The following is a 19,861-nucleotide window of genomic DNA, read 5'->3' as shown; positions in this document are numbered from 1 at the left end:
GGCATAACAAGGGTAGGACAAGCAGGGCATGTGCTTTGGGTGTCATGGCAGGCCTGCCAGACAGGGTGCCACGGTCAGGGCCATGTACTACAACCAGCTACCTCTCCCCTTCCTTTGCAGATTGTAGCAGCAAATGGTGTGAATTCTTCTCCTAGAGCAGGCATGTCCAAACTATGGCCCTCCAGCTGTTGTGAAACTACAAGTCCTATCATGCCTTGCCACAGTTTTGCTATTAGGGAATGCTAAATCTATGGCAAGGCATGCTGGGATGTGTAATTTCACAACAGCTGAAGGGCCACAGTTTGGACATGACTGTCCGAGAGGGCAGCAGCCTGAAAGCTCTTGCCTGGCCGCCCATCCAGGACTTCCCAATTGTGGACTTTCTTCGGGAACTCTTAATTGCTCCACCTCCTTATCAGACTGCCTCCTGCCACCACATTCTGGCTAGTATTAGCCATTAGAAGAGGGCGGGGCAATGATGCGCCGAGCTGCCCGTTGTGGCCATCTTTGATTTCCTAAAATGGTGTAGTAGCCATTAAAAAAAATACAAGATGGCCACAGTAGGCCAATCGCAGAAGACAGTCCGATGGCATAGGAGGACTAATTAAGAACTCCAGAAGAAAGAACATATACATTCAGTGTCCAGTCTTTATTTTAAAATGTATTTTACAGGGGGTCTATCGGTACCATATGCCCCACCTGCTGGTACTGGTTTTCCAAGTACCAGCATGTGGGGGAAGCTTTCTGGGACATTCATTTCTTCTGGGAAAGACAAAATAGTTATTTCATTAATGGACCCCCTCCACTTCCCTCTGTCTTTCTCTTTAGTGTTTGCTCGTTTGTTGGTATGTTTTTGATAAATGATGGTGTCAATATTATAATATTTGTGGGAGTATTTAAAAAAAATACATATGTTACTTACATATTGTCATACTTCCCAACTTTTAGTTCACATAGATTGGGACCCTCACTTGTAAACCGAAAAGGGATCATGGCTTTGGGTGTAAGGGGCATAGCCTCTCCTAATTAACCTATATTTGGCATTTTGGGGGGGGGGGGGGGTGCCCAGTGCTCCATTAGCAGCTGGGCATCCTCCAGCTCACCTGCCTGCATTGTATAGAATTGATTTGAATCATTTAAATTCATATCATCCCCTATCATCAATGTTACTTCACATGATAACTGTCTTCAGATGAGAATCAACTGTGATGTCAGAGAATGCCAGTAATTGTGGGTGTAAAGTTGCAAGTTCCTGCATTCTCTGACTAAAGTGCCCTGTCATGATGCTGTTTGCGCTGCACAAAACAGCATTGCTGAGATTGTTTGGTCAGGTTTCTGCTCGCATCCCACCTGGGGTGCAAGCAGAAATCCACTAGCAGGAATCCACTAGCCAGACCTAGCAGCACACTGATTTGAATAGCCCCATTGAGCTCTCACAGCGCTACTTACAGTATGATGAATTGTATCGGCCCCAAAGAGGGTGACCGAGAAAGAGAGAGTAAAAGACATGAGCAAGAAAGAGAGGGAGAGAAGGGTGGTCATGGTAAGAGGGAAGGAGAGAAAGAGGGTAACAGAAGGAGAAAGGGATGGAGCAAGGGAGAGATGGGGATAGATAGGGAGTGAGAGAGGGTACAAGGGAGAGAAAGGGGGAGAGTTAGGGAACAGGAGAGGGTGTCAGGGAGAGGAAGGGAGAGAGATAGTGAGTGAAAAAGTGTGTCAGAGAGAGGAAGGGAAAGAGATGGAGTGAAAAAGGTTGTTAGGGAGAGAAAGTGGGAGAGACAGGAAGTGAGAAATGGTGTCAGGGAGAGAAAGGAAGAGACAGGTAGAGAGAGAGAGAGAGAGAGAGAGAGAGAGAGAGAGAGAGAGAGAGAGAGAGAGAGAGAGAGTAATGGGGAGAGACAGGGAGTGAGATGGGGGTCAAGGAGAGAAAAGGGGAGAGACAGGAAATGAGAGACAGTGCGTCAGAGAGATTGAGTGACAGTTAGAGTGAGGGAGAGGGAGGAATAAGAGAGAGGGGAAGAGTGGGGAAAGAGCTGGAGAGAAGAGAGATAGAGGAGAAAGAGAGATTAGGGGCAAATATAGAGTGGTGAGATAGAGAGATGGATGAGGAGTGAGAGAGGTTTTAGAGAAAAGAGGGGGCAGTTTAAAGAGAGAGAGAGAGAAAGAGGGGAGAGGGGTGAGGCAGTAGAGGAGGAGCCCCCAAACAGCCATGCCCCATAGCAGTTGTGTCACAATGGGCCTTATTTTGGTTCATTCTTTCTGACAAAATCCTTCTTAGATGGGCAAAACCATGTGCACTGCAGGTGGGGCAGATGTAACATGTGCAGAGAGAATTAGATTTGGGTGGGGTTTTACTTCAAAGTGAGATCTATATTGCAGTGTAAAAATAAAGCAGTCAGTATTTTCGCTGCACAGAAACAAAATTACTCACCCAAATGTAATTCTCTCTGCACATGTTACATCTGCCCCCCCTGCAGTGCACATAGTTTTGCCCATCTAAGAAGGATTTTGTCAGAAAGAATGAACCAAAATAAGGCCCAATGTGTTGTATTGCACCCTCCGTAATTATACCAATGAACAGAAATACTTGCCTCACAGGGAAAATTTTATATTCTGCATTTACTCACATGTTCTCCATTGTCCTTTCGCTCTCTTCACCAACCACAGGTGATTACATACAACTTATCAAACATGATTGCGTGTGACATAGTTGTCACTGGTATGCTCCACTAGCCAGTGAGCATCAGCCTTATAGAATGTTTCCATTAATATATTTTTAGCTTTCATAATATCAAATACTAGAAGATGGCATAATGTCAGCCCCTGTCAGCAAAGGTTTAAATTGTAGAACTATAATTGAATACATTAAATTCCTCATTTACCTGTATTACTTTCTATGACATAAACAGCTAGCTCCCACATGGTTTTTAATGCAAGCATTTTTATGTTGTTTCTAGGTAATTCATCTTTCTAAACTAACCCAACCACCAACGGAAAAGTATTATTAATTCGGTTTTGGCACAATTACATATTTTCAGTAAGCAAATGAAAGACAAATGTATTCATATTTTCGAAGTGAAAGTCACAAGTTGTGAAAAATAAACTCATTTTCACGATGCTATAAAAAGGCCATTTTCACCTTGCCGGCTTGTGCGCTGGTTCCCTGGTTTACCTGACACCTGAAGAGGCGTCATTTTCTGTTACCTTGACTGTGTCTCCGTGACAACCTGATTTTGCTTGTCACAACAACTCGAGCATGCACAGGGGCCACCATTAATTAGTCTAATTACAGGCAAGGATCTACGCCTAATGAATCAATTTGATTAAAATAAAATCCAGTCCTGTTCCACAGTGTTAAAAGTGACTGTTAATTGATGAGACCTCTCGTTAACTCCATGACTGCCAAAATATGCAAATTTATTTGATAGAAATGGAAACAAATTATATTAAAGACAGCTGTGTATCACAATTACGCATTATTTGTCTTATGTATATCATTTAAAAAAAAAATCAATGGTATCACCTAAGATTTACACAGGTTTTGAGGTAGGCCAAATTCAAGCCTGGTCCTAATCAGCCACAGAACCTGTGTAAATCATTTGTGTCCCAGGTTAAAGGGCTATTATGGCAAGACTACACAGGTTCCTCCTATTTTTGGCAGTGCCATTATGGATATGGCTACTATAGTGTACTGACTATGACCAGCACCTGTTTTATTATATGTGTATAGTGTACCTCCCAACATGACCCATTCCAGAATAGTAGAAATCTCCCTGTGTCCCTGAGTCTAAGAATCTCCCGGATTTCTCCTGAATGACATTATGCAGCTGTTACATTTTTGAGGAAATAAAGAAATCAGATACATACATCAAATGGAATAAGTGGCATTTCCCTGCATTTGTTATATAGCACATTGATCCCTATGGATACATGCATTTTAAATAAGGTTTCTCATGGCCACTTTGGTGGAACCACTTGTAAGAACACAATACATGAACAAGCCCTGACACGTATCTGTGTATTTTCTTCAACAAGTTCAGTAGATCTTACTATCTGCTTTGGGGCTCATCTACATTTGGATTTAGGTCATTTTATGATGTGCCTCTCAGATGTAGTAGAGCACATCCTCGCTTCTAGGTGTCCCCTTCATACATAATCTACCTGAAATGCTTTTTTTTCAAGTAGGCAAGTATGAGTAACACAGATACAACACAGGATGTCTGGTCTCTGAGAACATTACCCATTTGCTGTCTGCTGTAGTTCTGACACAGCAGGAAATGTTTGTGCACAAAATGTTAGCCAAATTGTGTAAAGGGCCCTACATACGCAGAGATGTGTGCCAGAGATACATAACGGGAGATTCAGCACAAGAGATTTCACTCTTGTGGCTCATTTCAGACAATGAGCCACATACAGAGAGATTTGTGTCAGAGATTCAAATAGGGAGATTCAGCACGGGAGATTTCAAATCTGTCACAGAAAGTGAAGTATAAAACACTGCACTTCATCACAAAAATGTTATTATTACTGAACACATCTAGCACATAACTAATGTCTTCTTTAATAAGTATTCTTTCACCTCCCCCTAATATTGCCCCCCCCCCCCCCCCCACCAAAAGTTAATCATTGGTGGTGGCTAGTGGACCCCCCCCCCCAAAAAAAATTTTTTTTTTTAATCATGGTGGCTAGTGGTTCCCCCAGAACCGCCCCCCCCCCCCATATGAAAACTTTTAAACGTTGGTGGTACAGTGGGAACGGACATAAAAAAAATACTTACCAAGTCCGGGGTCCAGCGTCTCGTCCTATCATACAGACAATAATTTTGTAAAATAAAAAAATGGCATGGGGTCCCCCCCCCCAGGCATGACCAGCCCCGGGCTTTTTGAGTGGTCCTGGTTCCCAAAATTCAGAGGACAAAGTGCGTGGGGTCCCCCGGATTTTGGGGACCAGCACCAGGCTCTTGACCTGGCCCTGGTTTACAAAATACGGGGGACAAAATGAATAGGGGTCCCCCGTATTTTGGAGACCAGCACCAGGCTCCACTAGCAGGGGGTGTAATGCCATAGCCAGGGGACACGCTTGATGGTGTCCCGTGGCCAAAGCATTACCCACCCTAACTAGTCAGCCCAGGCCGGGAGTTTTTGGGGAGGTGGGGACCCCCCAAATAAGGGGGTCCCCCCCTCTCCAGGGCACCCCAGGCCTGGGCTGCAGCCCGGGGCTATCCCCTGCACCCCTGGGCGGTGGGTGCAGGGTTGATAGCTTGTTTAACAGTAATATTGTCTTTTACAGTAGGACTACAGGTCCCAGCAAGCCTGCCCCACATGCTGGCACTTGGGAGAACCACAGGTACCAGCATGTGGGGCATTAAAGGCCCGTCGGTACCTATAGCCCCCCTGTAAAGGAAATATTAAAATAAAACACAAACACAGATGTTTTAGTATTTTATTAACTGCATCTGGTCTTCACCCAGGGGGGGCTCCTGCACCCCCCAGGGCTTCTGCGGTGTCTTCACCTGGGGGCAGCGGCCCCCTAAGCTCTTTTGCATGGCCGCCGCCTCCCAGGGCTTCTGCCTCTTCATCTGTGTTCTTCACCTGGGGGCGGCGGCCTTTTAAGCTCTTTTGCATTGGCCGCGCCTCCCAGGACTTCAGGAGCTCTTTTCTCCTCCTCCGCCGTCGGACTGACTGCCCCTACCCTGTCTCGAGCTGGCTAATATAGCCAGCTCTAGGGGGCGGGGCAATGACGCGGCGAGCCGTGATTGGCTGGCCGCGGCCATTTTGAAATTTGAATTTATTTATTTTTTTAACATTTCCCGATGCCGCCCCGCTGTCGCCGCGCTGCCGCCCCGCCGCCCGCTGTCGCCGCGCTGCCGCCCCGCTGCCGCCCCGCTGCCGCCGAGAGGAGAGGTGAGGTGGGGGTGGCGATGGGTGCTACTGCTGGTGGGGGAGGGGGGTCAGGGGTGGCGGCGGCGGCGGCGGGTTCTGCGGCGCGGTCTGCAGTCGCTCGCCCTGCTCATCTGCCCGCAGCCACACATGCGGGAGATGAGCAGGAGCTTTCTGAGCGACTGCTCTGAATTGTACAGCCCGTCCTTTCTGAATCTTGGACAGATTCAGAACGGCGGGGGCCCGCATGTAAATCGCTGTGTGGGCTATATACACAGCGATTTACATGCATTTTCAGGCATTTTCTGAGCGATTTGTTAGAATCGCTCAGAAAATGCCTGAATATCGTGCTGTGTGTGGGGCCCTTAACACTGGCCCTAATCTTTGCAAAATTTTGGTGGTTATTTCAGAATTTTTGCTGAGCAGAGCAGCAGGAAGCAAAGGGGACTCCCAATTGGAACGTGATGTGAAAACTGCCCGGGGTCTGTGCATGTGCGGTCAGACAAACCATGCAAACACAGTGGCCACTTCTGCAGAATTCTGGGGAAAATCTCTGGGTACTTGTGTAGTATCACGGCGCCCGTCGCGTCGCATACCACTAATTAAGGTATGCGATGGTATGACATGGCCTGCGATGGACCCGATTTGAGGCTTTTCCCGGGAAGAGTATACAATTTTAATATTGCATCGCATGCCATTATAATGGCATGCAATGCGACGCGATTTCAATGTTTAATGCCCACCCAGACCCGATTTTTAATTGTATCCCCACCCTGATGGGTAATTACAATGTTAAATGCCCGCCCATTGTTAACGCCACCCCACTATCAACGCCAACCCGAAGCGTGGCGAGCGCAGCGAGCCCGCGAGGGGCGGCAGTACACGTCCTCCGACTTTTTCAAACCTCCACTATCCACGTCGGCATGGAGTTGATTTTATATAGTGTGGCAAGCGCAGCGAGCCCCGCGAGGGGACGCGTAATTCTTGTGAAGTGATGTGCGTGCGCTCGCCACACCTCGGGCTCGTGGCTCGCTGCGCTCGCCACACTATATAAAATCAACTCCACGCCAACGTGGATAGTGGAGGTATGAAAAAGTCGGAGGACGTGTACTGCCGCCCCTCGCGGGCTCGCTGCGCTCGCCACGCTTCGGGTTGGCGTTGATAGTGGGGTGGCGTTAACAATGGGCGGGCATTTAACATTGTAATTACCCATCAGGGTGGGGATACAATTAAAAATCGGGTCTGGGTGCGTGTACAATTTAATATCGTGTATAATCGCGTCTCATCGCATCGCCTCCGATCATATGGCGACGCAATTTTTTTGGTTGTACAATGCCATGCGATGGAAATGGGGGCGCCATGATAATACACAAGTACCAATCTCTGCCCTACCAGCTATGTGATGTGTCCTTCCATAGGCTGTGGGAAGCAATAACATGAATGCTTCACATTCCAGATTTTGGTAAATTGGGCACCATTGGCTACACCACAGATACCTATGGGGATGTGGCTGCATGCAGTAATGGAGGGATTGCAGCAGGTATCTCTACTTGCTTTCGGTCTCTCCTTCATACATATGGAGAATACTTAATATTTGCTGACACAAATATGTAATGATAAACAGACACCATAGAAAGTAGTCAGTGCGAAGCGAGACGCACTATACATGCATAGACAACTCAATAATGCCACTTCTCTGGTTCTTCTATGCTGGATGGACGAAGTGTCAGGTCCCTTATTGGAACGACACTTATTTGTCAAGACTTCTTAGTCACTGTTTATATTAGAAATGTGTGGGTTCTGATTTTCTCAGTTTTTACCACCAAATTAGCACATGTTCGGTTTTATCCAAACTGTCCTTATTGGTTATCCAAAACATGTGACAGCTGCTAGCCAATCAGATCCTGCTTTGAGATCAGAGTAAATCTGAGTAAATCTGAACCCACAGATCTCTTGTTTATATAAACGTGGACAATATGTTAGTGTTATATTGGGGATGCTGCACCCTAACTTTGCAAAGTTCTTTACAGGTTCACCTGCCAGCAGCAAAGTGTCCATGGACACTATTGTATATCCAGATGCTGTAGATTATTATTTTTTTCTGCTAATTAGAAAATAAAATTATAAATATGTTTACAAAATAAACTTATTTATTTAGGCACTGACAGGATTTTAATTATGTATTAATATCCATATCAATGGTACTACCCAGCAGAGAACGAGCATTATTCATGAAGAGGTCACAATATATAGGTGTAGAAATGGAATGTAGGTGAAAAAGAAGAAAGGCTTTCATCACCTAAAGAAATGCCAAAACAATGGGAAACAGATGTGTCACAATATGGGCACTGTCATCAAAATGATGCCAACTTCACCCATAAAACATAATTTATTACTGTCAGAAGCTGACTCACCACAGTGTCTGATATGACTGATGCTGATTGCTTCAGAGGCTAAAGAAGATTAATGGAAGCAAGTGCTACAGAGGTTTAGTGCCTGAATTTAAAGACAATTATAGTCTCCCTGCCCCCCCCCCCCCCCCCCCCTCAAACCGGAGAACTTATAAACTCCCCCACCTGTACATTCTTCTGATCCTGAATCAATAAAATGCAGACATTACATTAGCATAATGGCAGACATTTTGAACTTCTAAACCAGGGCAAACTGTGGCTAATCCAAACTAATCAAATCCTTAAATACAGTAGAAGTCACCACCCCTAAACAGACTACAACAATAAAAAATTGGAATTGAGGTGATCAAGTGGCGCAGTGAGTAAACAAACATAAAAAAATAATAAAACAGTAGTGGAAAAAGTTGAAAGTTGATTCAGTACGTGTATTGGAATTAGTAGTGTTGATTGTTCTGGTGTGAAGTGATTTGTGAATCGTCAGATATTGGCCCTTATTCTGATTCACTTGCAAAGGAAAATTCCTTCTCAAATGGACAAAACCATGTGCACTGCAGGTGGGGCAGATATAACTTGTGCAGAGAGAATTATATGAGAGAATTATATATGGGTGGGGTTTTACTTCAAAGTGAGACCTATAACTCACTCAAATGTAAATCTCTCTGCGCATGTTACATATGCCCCCCCCCCCTACAGTGCACATGGTTTTGCGTTTTGCATGTCTTTGCAAGTGAACCAGAATAAGGGCCATTGATTCACACTTCAATTCACACCAGAAGAATCAATACTACTAGTTTTAAGGGGCGTACTGTATCAACTTTCCACTTTTTCTACTATTGTTTTATTTTTATAATATTTTTATTAAAACACCATTCAATACATCCAGTTGCATAAACATATGTCAAATTGCAGATAACAAATGTTCATACAGTACAAAGTTATTATTTGTAAAGATAAACAGTATAAAAATTCAATAAGGAAAAGAAACAAGTATTATATAACGGATTCCACTCGTTTTTTATATTCAAACAGATAGGTTTCGCAAAGTGTCCAGATTCCCATATATCATAGAAAACAAAGAGAGATTTGACGGTTTCCCCAGCCAAGCCCCCCTTGTCCAGAAGAGTGGCTCAGGGTATAGGAGCCAACAAAGGGGTCCCCCTCTCCTGTAGTGCTGCTACGAGACCTCGATGGGTGGGTCCCCAGCAATCAATCTCATAATATACCATTGAGTGCCCTTAAAGGAGTTATGCAGCTTCACTCTTATCTCAAGGGATAATGTTGAGATATAGCTCTCCCATGTATTAAAGAATTTTGCTATTCGCTTATCTTTCTCCAAAAGGCACTCAATCCAATCCATATTAAATACATGGTACAGTTTTTCCTGAAAAAGCCTCAGGGTAGGGGGCGTGGTGTCGATCCATGTCTGCAGTACAGCTTTCCGTGCCACATCGCTTATACTTAATAGGATTCTTTTGCATCCCCTAGCCACTCTTTGGCCATCCGGCAGTATTCCGAAAATGGCCCATTGGTCCGTGAAAGGAATGTAATTTACCAAGTGGTCAAGAGAAAACTTCCTGACCATAAGCCAAAAAGTTTTTAGTAGAGGGCAGCTCCAAAAATAGTGATAAAGACCCGCTTCCTTGTCGTGGCAACGTGGGCAGGACACCGACCCTGACATCCTGGCTAAGAATTGACGGTGTGGGGAAAAATAGGCCTTATGGAAGATGTTCAGAAACATCTCTTGATATTGCATGGCCGGTAACAATTTTCTAGATGTTTGTAGGGTCTTAACCAGTTGGCCGCATGTCAATGAGGGCATCGCTAAGGTCCATGCTTTCATACCAGAGCTTATATGATCATGATCTAAAATTTGGCGCAAATAGTTATAATGTATAGAAATGGCTTTGCTCTCCGCAATACCTGCGGAGAGCATGGTATCGAGTGTGTTGTTCCAATCCGCTTCTGAAAAGGCTCGGGTGACCGTATCCACATAGTGTTTGGCCTGTATGTATGCAAAAGGAAATTTTTTAAAGGTTGGGAACATGTCTATTGCCTGCGCGTATGACTGTTTTATTATTTTTTACATTTATTTGCTCACTGCGACACTTGATCAAGACAATTCCAGTTTTTTGTTGTTGTATTGCCCTCACTTATTTGTGCATTCACTGCTCCTGAGATGGCTGTATCACTCCTGAACCAGACTCTAGAAAAAGCCCTTGATGAAGTGGCCCCAGCTACCCATCACACACCACCTAGGCCTTGATGTCAACCAGGACACACTAAATGAACAAGACACCTACAAAAACTCTCACACAAAGCAGAACGTCAGTGGCATAAGTCTCATACACCCAGCAACTTTCTCACATATAGGACTATCTACCACTGCACACTACAAAGCAAACATATTTCCAAAATCCATCTCTGCTTAAGCCTCTAACTCTCTGACGATTTAATACATATAAATCAATTTTTAATCCTCCATCACCCAACCCACCAGCCACTATTGGTTGCAAAGATCTTGCTTCCTACTTCAAGACTGAGGAAGAGCATACTGTTTCATCTCTGATCTGTGCAATCAGTGATCTGCTGAATTCCCTAACTAAACTCTCTGGCAGGTGCTCTTCATTTGAGTAGACGAATGAAGATTATGGGTGAGATTTAATACGATGAGAGATTTGGTAAGAAATCTCCAGGTTTTTTTAAAGCGGCAATGATTTACACTTCAAAACTGGTTTTGCAGTGTAAATGATTGCAGCTTTTAAAAAAACTTTTTAAAAAATGGGAGATTTCTTACCAAATCTCTCATTTTCTGAATCTCTCATCCTATTAAATCTCACCGAAAGCGACTGTGCTCTTCACATCCTTCTACCCTACAACTACAAAAAAATTCTCCAATCGGACTTTACAGAAGGTACTATGAACATAATACAGAGGTTTAAAATTTTATAATGTACAGAATCCATGAATCTAATTCGTAGGTGCAGCAGCCATTTTGGTTCATCTATTCCAAGGATTATTAATTTTACCCGCAACAGATGCAGCGGAGGCAGCCATTTTAGACACATAAAATAGGATTACACTGGGCAGAATAGACAATGTCTGGAAAAGATTACACAAATACTATAAGAGGTCCTTGTAAATTCATTAGAATCATGCATACTTCACAGGAAAGTACCAAACTAAGCATCCATCTTGGGCACACACTACATGGGTAACAATGTGTGATTCACAATACATAGAGATAAGAGACCAGGGTAGAAAAAAAAATGTGACAAGAAACCCTTTACATCAGTGGTTCCCAACCTTTTTTCTCTCCCGTACCCCTTGATTAGGCTTTTCATTGAAGAGTACCCCCTCCTCTCAATTTGAAATATAGACAGTACTTATGAGTGGAGTGGAAGTGAGCGGTATGTCTATCCTTATGCATGTCCTTATATTAAGGAGTAACAGACAGGAATCGGGCCCTTCCATGTCTGGCCGCTGTTTGTGTATTGTCTCCAGGGTTCCCACTAGCACCCAGAGCCGGCCTTATCCAATTTGGTGCCCTAGGCAAGATTTTTTTTGATGCCCCCTAGCAGATGATACCACCACAAAATTTAGTCGCCATCGCCATCCCCTGCTCCCGTGCCATCTGTGTGTCGGAAGGGGACGCGCGCGCACAAGGTGCGCGCGTCCCCTTCCGACGGTGCTGCCCTCGGTTGCCCCGGGCGAACGCACCCCCCGCAGCCTCCCCGGGTCCCCCCAGCCCCCCTCGAGCGGCGAGGCGGACAGTATTGCGTCTGCCTCGCCGCCCGGATACTGAGACGCACGTGCGCGGGGGACGCACGCGCATCTCAGTCAGATTGAGCGCAGTGTTGCTGGCGGATCGCCAGCAGCATGCTGCTGGCGATTCGCCAGCAAAGGTAAGGCTAGGCAAAGGTAAGGCTGGCTCCGTATGTATGTATGTATGTATGTATGTATGTATGTATGTATATATATATATTAGTGTAGGTATCAAGATCAAGTCCCCAGACTCAAGACTGGCTGGAAGAATCACAGGGGCAAGGCACAGGCGCTGATGATGGTGGCGTTTCACCTGCCACCATACACTCCATTTGCTGCTGCGTAGCTCACTGTCGCTGTCCCTCCTCCACTACTCCCAGCACGCGCCGCGGCGGCTGGAGGAGGTGGGACAGAGTGTGGGATGTGAGGGCGAGCACTGAGCCGCTTGCGTCACCGCGTGTGTCACGTGGGGGTGCGCCGCTGTTGGCCGGGCGGATGTGAAAACATTAAGCTGCGCCTGCGCCCGACATCATTGCGAGGGCAGCAGGCGGCGGGCGGCGAGCGGGCGGGCGGGCGGGGGGGGGGGGGTGGCTGCTGCGGCGCGTGAGCCACTACCGTACAGTACGAGTGTGACCTGCGGTATGTCTCCCAGCCCCAGCTTAACGCAATGCTGCCCCTAGGCATAGGCTGCTGCCCTAGGCAATTGCCTAGCCTGCCTATGCCTAGGGCCGGCCCTGCTAGCACCTGTAGGATTACGGGTAAAAACACCAGGAGACACTGATGATGCTGATGACGCTGAAGACAGAACCGTAAGTGACAAAACATGGTTCTTCTCCATGGCAATGGGTGGTCTTCTGCCATCGAAATACTTTTTTTCATCTTCCGCCATTACCAATTTTATTTTCAAGTACCCCCAACTGATCTGCAGAGTACCCCCAGGGGTACTAGTACCCCAGGTTGGGAACCACTGCTTTACATACATAGTTCAGCAGCTTACAGAAGTAGGAATATGGTCTTACTGTATATTTGCTTTATCCACTTTTCTCCTTCACAACCATTCTAGGGATCTGAGGGGAAATTTCAATGGAGATTCTAGTCACATTCCAGTCAAATATCTAACCGGAAAAAAAGCTATCAATCAATGCCCAGATGATAGACAGTGTATCGGTCCACAGCCAGTAGGTCGACACCATATGACCTCAGTTCATTCGTTGGACAGGATCGATAGGCCAACATGACAGCGGTTGACACAGAAACGTTAGACACATTTTGATTTACTATTGAAGTAGACTATGACTGGGAATTGTTGCGCTCACCACCTTGCCCAAAATATGGCGAGTGATGCAAAGGGTATACTTTTCTACTGATGGTGGAGACATATTACCAAACATACAAGAGTTGACTGAAAAAACATGCATAGACCATTTGTGTGTCGACTATTGTCATGTCGACCTTTGACCCTTCTGATATTTTGCACCTATTGACCTTAACCATTGTCAACCTTTTATCTGTCAACCTATTGTAACTTTTGACATAATGGACTTCAACAATTTGGGGTTGGCCTATTGACTATAGACCTAAGGGCCCAATTCAGACCTGATCTATGGCAAGTGATTAGCCCCTGCCCAGACAGAAAAAAACCTGCTCTATGCAAATCTGCAAGTGAATTGTGAAAATGCCACTATCCGGTATCCTGTCGCACATCCATACACAATTCATGAACCATTCAATTATTTTTCCACTCTGTGCAAATGTGATTGATCTGTGACAGATACAGGGTGATTGAGGCCAGCGCTGACATCAGAAACTCTCTCTTAAAATGCCTGGGCATGCCTGCATGTTTTCTGACACTCCCAGAAAGTGTCTGGTTACCACCAGACTTTATTTTGGTGCAATATGGACAATGTGGTGCAATATAGACAATACAAGTGCCATGATACTACCTAACAATATATAATTATAACTTTGAAACACTGATAGGGAATTAACACTGTTATTCCCCCCAAAAAAACAGCATTAGGTTTGCATAATGTGTAGAAAGGCATTCAATCAGGAAACCCCTTAAAGAGTTTGCCGGTGCCACCACAGAGACAGCCAGAGTGTTGTGGTGCTCTACCCCCTCTTTGGTACTAGTGGCGTCTGGCATAAGTTTGGAGAGCAGGATCGGCAGAGGACAGAATAACATCATATTCTACCTCTAAATACCACACATTGCTATGAGGCAATGTTTCTTTAAGTATGTAAAAGTACAAACATTGCATCATTTTGTGTGGAAAATATAAATATAAATGTAATAGCTATGATTTATGGCCGACTGTTTGGCCAGATAGTGCTGGTGATGATTATGCTGTCATGATAATGGGCCTTTTTTAATGTGGAGTTCTGGAGTTGGAGCTCCATCTGACCCATTGTTAATCTGGCCCTGCAAAGGTGGAACAAAACTACTCTCTTGTTTCGCTGCAACTAACATTCCCGTCAGTATAACTGAGTGTTTATAATACCACTATAAAGAAGCCTACGGGCGTGGCCATACAGAAGGAGATATATTGTTATACAACAAGATGTTTAATAGTTACTCAATCACCATTATAAATAGATTCACATTATTAATTAGCTGTGTTAATTTTTTATTCATTAAATGTCTGTTCAATCTGTTGCAAAGTACTTCAGAGTTTTCAACTGTTCTCGGCTGAAGGTTAAACTATTTAACTATCATAATGGGGATTTCCGATTTAGCACTTACTGAGTACAAAGCTTCTAGAAGTCCCTATAATTTAAGACACGGTTGTACTGTTAAATAACAGAAACAAAAGTTACCTTTGTTATAGGCCTGTGTGGAGTAGCTGTTTCAAGGGATTTCTCACCTGTGATAATTGGGTGGGAGATGATAATTAGCACCTTTAGATGGATGCTTTGCAAATCCCAGATTACCTGTACTGGACAGGTCAGCTACTTTCTGATATAAAAGGACAGGTGAGGTCACACCCTGCACAAAAACCTTAATTACACAAGTGATAGTTTTTCCATGACCTCTGCTTTGTATACTATAATAATGAGATTAATGCATCTGGTCTGGGCAGTTTACAGGTGAATGGTAAGAAGTAGAAGAGCTAGGGTGGTCAGTTTTAGACCTCCCATTTGAGGTGGAAGCACTAATTGGGTGTATTCTTCAAAGTGACAGGTTAAACTGAAGTAAACAAAAATACAACTTTTGTGGCAAAAGCAGGTGGCGATCAAATATAAATTGGGAAAAAAATCCACCTGTCCTGAAGTAAATACAAGCTCAAACGTTTAAAGTTAATATGGCTTCATAAAGAATAAGTCCTAGGAATTAAAAAATAATGAGGATGATATGATTGTATATGTAATACCCCTTCACACATACATATGCTTCCTATACTTTATGTCTAGGTCAGGGATGGCAAACCTTTGTCACTCCAGCTGTTGTTAAACTAAATATCCCAGCATGCCATGCTGCTGTTTTTCTATTTAGCCATATAACCGTTGCAAGGCATGCTGGGATGTATACTTCAACAACGTATACTTCAACAACAGCTGGCCTGCCAAAGGTTCCCCATCCCTGGTCTAGGTGATCAGTCGGTAGGTTGACAAAACTTCGATATGTACTGGGTCGATATTGACAAAAGATTGGGTACTTGTTTCCTAGAACGGCACCCATCGCGGGCATCGCATGTACATCCTCCGACCTTTTCATACCCCCACTATCCACGTCGGCGTGGAGTCGAGAATAGAAAGTGTGGCGAGTGCAGCGAGCCACCGAGCCCGAAGCGTGGCGAGCGGACGCGGATACCTGTGAAGCCCGCGAGGGGACGCGTATAGCTGTGAAGGTATCCGCGTGCGCTCGCCACGCTTCAGGCTCGCCACACTTTCTATTCTCAACTCCACGCCGACGTGGATAGTGGGGGTATGAAAAGGTCGGAGGACGCGTACCGCCGCCGCTCGCCACGCTTCGGGTTGACGTTGATCGTGGGGTGGAGTTAACAATTGGGGGGGCCATTTCACACTTCAGGGTGGCTATTTGGAGTCTGTGGGCCATTTAACATTGTTCCCTATGTGAAATCGGGTCAATTAGGCCATTTAACATTGTTCCCTATGTAAAATTGCGGTAATCGCATCGCATGCGATTTTTTGGCTGCATGCGATGCGACCGACGCAATTTTTTCCCTTACGATGCGGTCTTTTCAAAATCGTGGGCGCCGTTCTAGGAAACAAGTACCAAAGATTGATATGCAGGACATTGACAAAAAAAGCTGACACAAGCAAAAGGTCAGCATTGCAATGGTTGACACATGAAAAGGTCGACTTGAGTTTTTCTTTTTCTAATAGTTTTTATCTTTTTCATACTTTAACATCCAGGTGGACTTAGATTGGGAACAGTAAAGTGTGCTGGAGCAGCAATAGCGGAGCGAGGCATCTGGCCCCATAGCAGCTGTACTCCCTGCACCTATAGTGGCTACACTCCTATATATAACAAATGTACAGCTGTGTACACATGGGGGCGATATATTGCTCAGCAATATATTGCTCAGTGTCTCCTTTTCATCAGAGACCAGAGATAGTCGCTGATGAAAGGGAACCTGTGCCGGGGGAGCCGCAGAGGGAATCATCTGATTGCAGGATCTTAAGAAGGCTAAAAACGGGAGCGGGCACCCGGCGATTTATCGCCGGTGCACACTCCAATCGCTGTCAATATGGTCGCTCAGTGACCATATTGCCAGCGATAAATGCCTGTGTGTATGCACCTTAACTGTGACAGGGAAAGTGGGACCATCTCAGCTCTGGGCCCCATAGCAGCTGTACTCCCTGCACCTATAGTGGCTACACTCCTATATATAACACATGTAACTGTGACAGGGAAAGTGGGACCATCTCAGCTCTGGGCCCCATAGCAGCTGTACTCCCTGCACCTATAGTGGCTACACTCCTATATATAACACATGTAACTGTGACAGGGAAAGTGGGACCATCTCAGCTCTGGGCCCCATTGCAGCTGTATTCCCTGCACCTATAGTAAATACACACTTGCTAATATACTTTTAGTAATGATCATACTAAAATGTAGGCCCCCAAGGCAAAAGTAGGATTTGTGTCATCACAATAAAAATTATTGCAATTTTTTATTTTCTGCAACATGTGTGAATTTTGCTCCCTAGTCTACAGAGCCAACTAGTCCATTTCCCCATTGATACCTTGTATGCTGTCATGACCTTTTAGTAAGTCTATAACAGACTTTTACATATATTCTAAAAGCTCTCCTCATTTCTCAAAATATAATTTGTCACTGGAACAAATCCATATGCAAGCTTTATTAAATAAACAACATTGTAAAAATATGTGCATTATTAAACATGCTATCATTTTCATATGTTTCAGTCTTGGGTAAGTTTATCATCACCTCATCACCTTACACTCAGCATCCTGGTTGATTCACATTTAGTCTTACACAATATGCCATTAGCTCATTCGCAAATACTAATTCCCATGAGGACATTTTTGTGAGTATGAAAAAACTGTTGTGAAATGTGATTATGTAACAAGCCCAGATGAGCAGTGTGGATACAGTGACATCTGGGCTGTATGTCTACCTGAGCGGAAAGTTTTAATTACCAGCGTTATTTAATAATGGAAGATTTACGAGGACTTGTAAATTATTCCTCCATGTTCAAATATCAGCAGGAACTCCTCTATTTGGATGAGACAATACAACAATTACATTTATTCTTATTGCTGTGTATTGTAATAAAATATTTTGGTCCTTCAATTGTAATTTATTTGGCTTACTGTTGGGCACTGTTCTGTTCACAAAGTCTACTGTGTAATGAGCAGTCATAGATGGCTGGGTATATTTGGGAGTGCAAAAATATCATTTAGGCCCCCCATCTAAGCTGTGGGACCCTTAAGACCCCCATACACTTGGCAATTCAGCTGCAAGTTGGGCTCTTTTGCTGTCATTGCAGCAATCAATCACCGGAAAAGACCGCAAATTGAAAATGACTGACAGCAGGTTTGATGCAATCAGCTCAAGGGAGCACCAGGGCCCCTGAGTACTAAAGGCCCCACCCTCTTCCTCCTCATAGCCACTGCCCGCTTCCCTTCTCTGTTTCAGTGGGTGACCAAGCCCCGACCCTTCTTTCCCTCAGCCACCCCCTCTACCCTGCTTTGTCCCAGGTAGGAGAAGCAAGATCCACCTCCTTTTATCACCCAGGCAGCCAAGTCTCCTTTTCGCCTCTACCCTGGTCTGGACCAAGCCCCGCCCCTTCTGCATGGCAAATCCCGACTTTCTCTCTACCCTGCCTGAGGCATCTGGGCCAAAGGACCAAGCCCTGCTCTACACAGCTCTCTCCTGGGGCCCTGCCTCATCTTTTCACTCTACCATGGCACAGGGAAACCCAAGAAAACTCTGGTGGACAGATAGAAGACTTCATCATGGTAAGGACATTTGGAGGGTGGCACAGGGATGTGTTAATGTTATTGCGGGAATGTAGTGCTGTAAAGTTATGTAGTGCTGCATACTGTATATGGGGGTGTACTGTGGGCCTTAGGTGCTGCAAATAGGGGGTATATCATGTAGTGATGCTGTGCGTATAGGGAGGGGTGTAGTGTAGTGCATAGGGGGGTTTAGTGAAGCCTAAAGGGGGTGTAGTAAAGGCGATGTAGTATGGCATATAGGGGGGGTGTAGTTTAGCGTATAAGGGCGCTATAAGGCGACATAGTGTTGAGTATAGGGGTAGTTAGGTAGTGTAGCATAATGGGGAGATATAATGTAATGTAACGTTCACACTATATTGTGTTGTCAAGGTTGCTGCGCCCTACCCAATTTTTTAACCAGAAAAATGCACCCTGTCCCTTTAATGGCACCCTGCTAAAACAGCCTGTCTGATGTCTTGCTGGCACTCTGTGAATAGATGCAGTGAGCATGTTAAACATTAAAGATAGAGCTTGGGGGAAGCCCTGCACCTCAGTAGGTGATGGACACGCACCCATCAGTGTCGCCGACAACTGCTTTGGACTGGCTGTTACCATCAGATCTCTCAGTTCAGTTCGGGCAGCTCAGATGGGAGTCGGCACCAACATGTGCTGATGAGCCAGACTCCAAGAGCAGTAAATGAGGGCAATGGGGAGCAAAACAAATAGCCATGAAAGGAGTGCTGTAGCACAGCAGTTCCTCCTCCCATTGGCATTTTACAGACACAAAAACACTACAGTACCTCCCTGCAGCCACTTGCCGTGTTCAGCCACCCACCCTACAAAGCACAGTCATGGATTGAGGGAGCTGCAGGGGCAAACTCACTGACTGAGAGCAAGTTCCCAATTTCAAATATGGGGCATCAGTGCTCTTGGAGGCATAGGGCACCAAAATGAGGATTGTTGTGGGTGAGTGGAGATGGGTGTTGCCAGGGACATGCAGTCAGGGGAGGCAGTGATTCCCCTGCCATTTTGTTTAAAATAATACAAAGAATATACCTATGACACATAAGTAGTATTTTCTTTGTATTATTTTATCAATTTGTACCATGTAAAGTAGTTTGGAAGGCACCGATAAGTGTGCATTCCAAACAAGTGTATAATCGTATAAGAGGATAAAGTGCCAGGGGCAGGACTAAAAAAGCCCATTAAAATAAATGTTAAATGTGGCACTCCTGGAAGTGCTTAATTGACAGAGGCTACTTTTCCCCAGCTGTCCCCTCCCACATGTCACCTCCGGCCAGGGCCGTTTCTAGAGGCGGACAAGCCGTGCAGCAGCCCGGGGCGCCGCACGGCTTGTCCGCCTCTGTTAACAGCCGGGGC

Source organism: Crinia signifera, chromosome 6, assembly GCF_055691185.1.
Source record: "Crinia signifera chromosome 6, ASM5569118v1, whole genome shotgun sequence".
Lineage (NCBI taxonomy): Eukaryota > Metazoa > Chordata > Amphibia > Anura > Myobatrachidae > Crinia > Crinia signifera.
The sequence above is the reverse complement of the archived record's forward strand: the minus strand, read 5'-3'. Positions refer to the sequence as shown.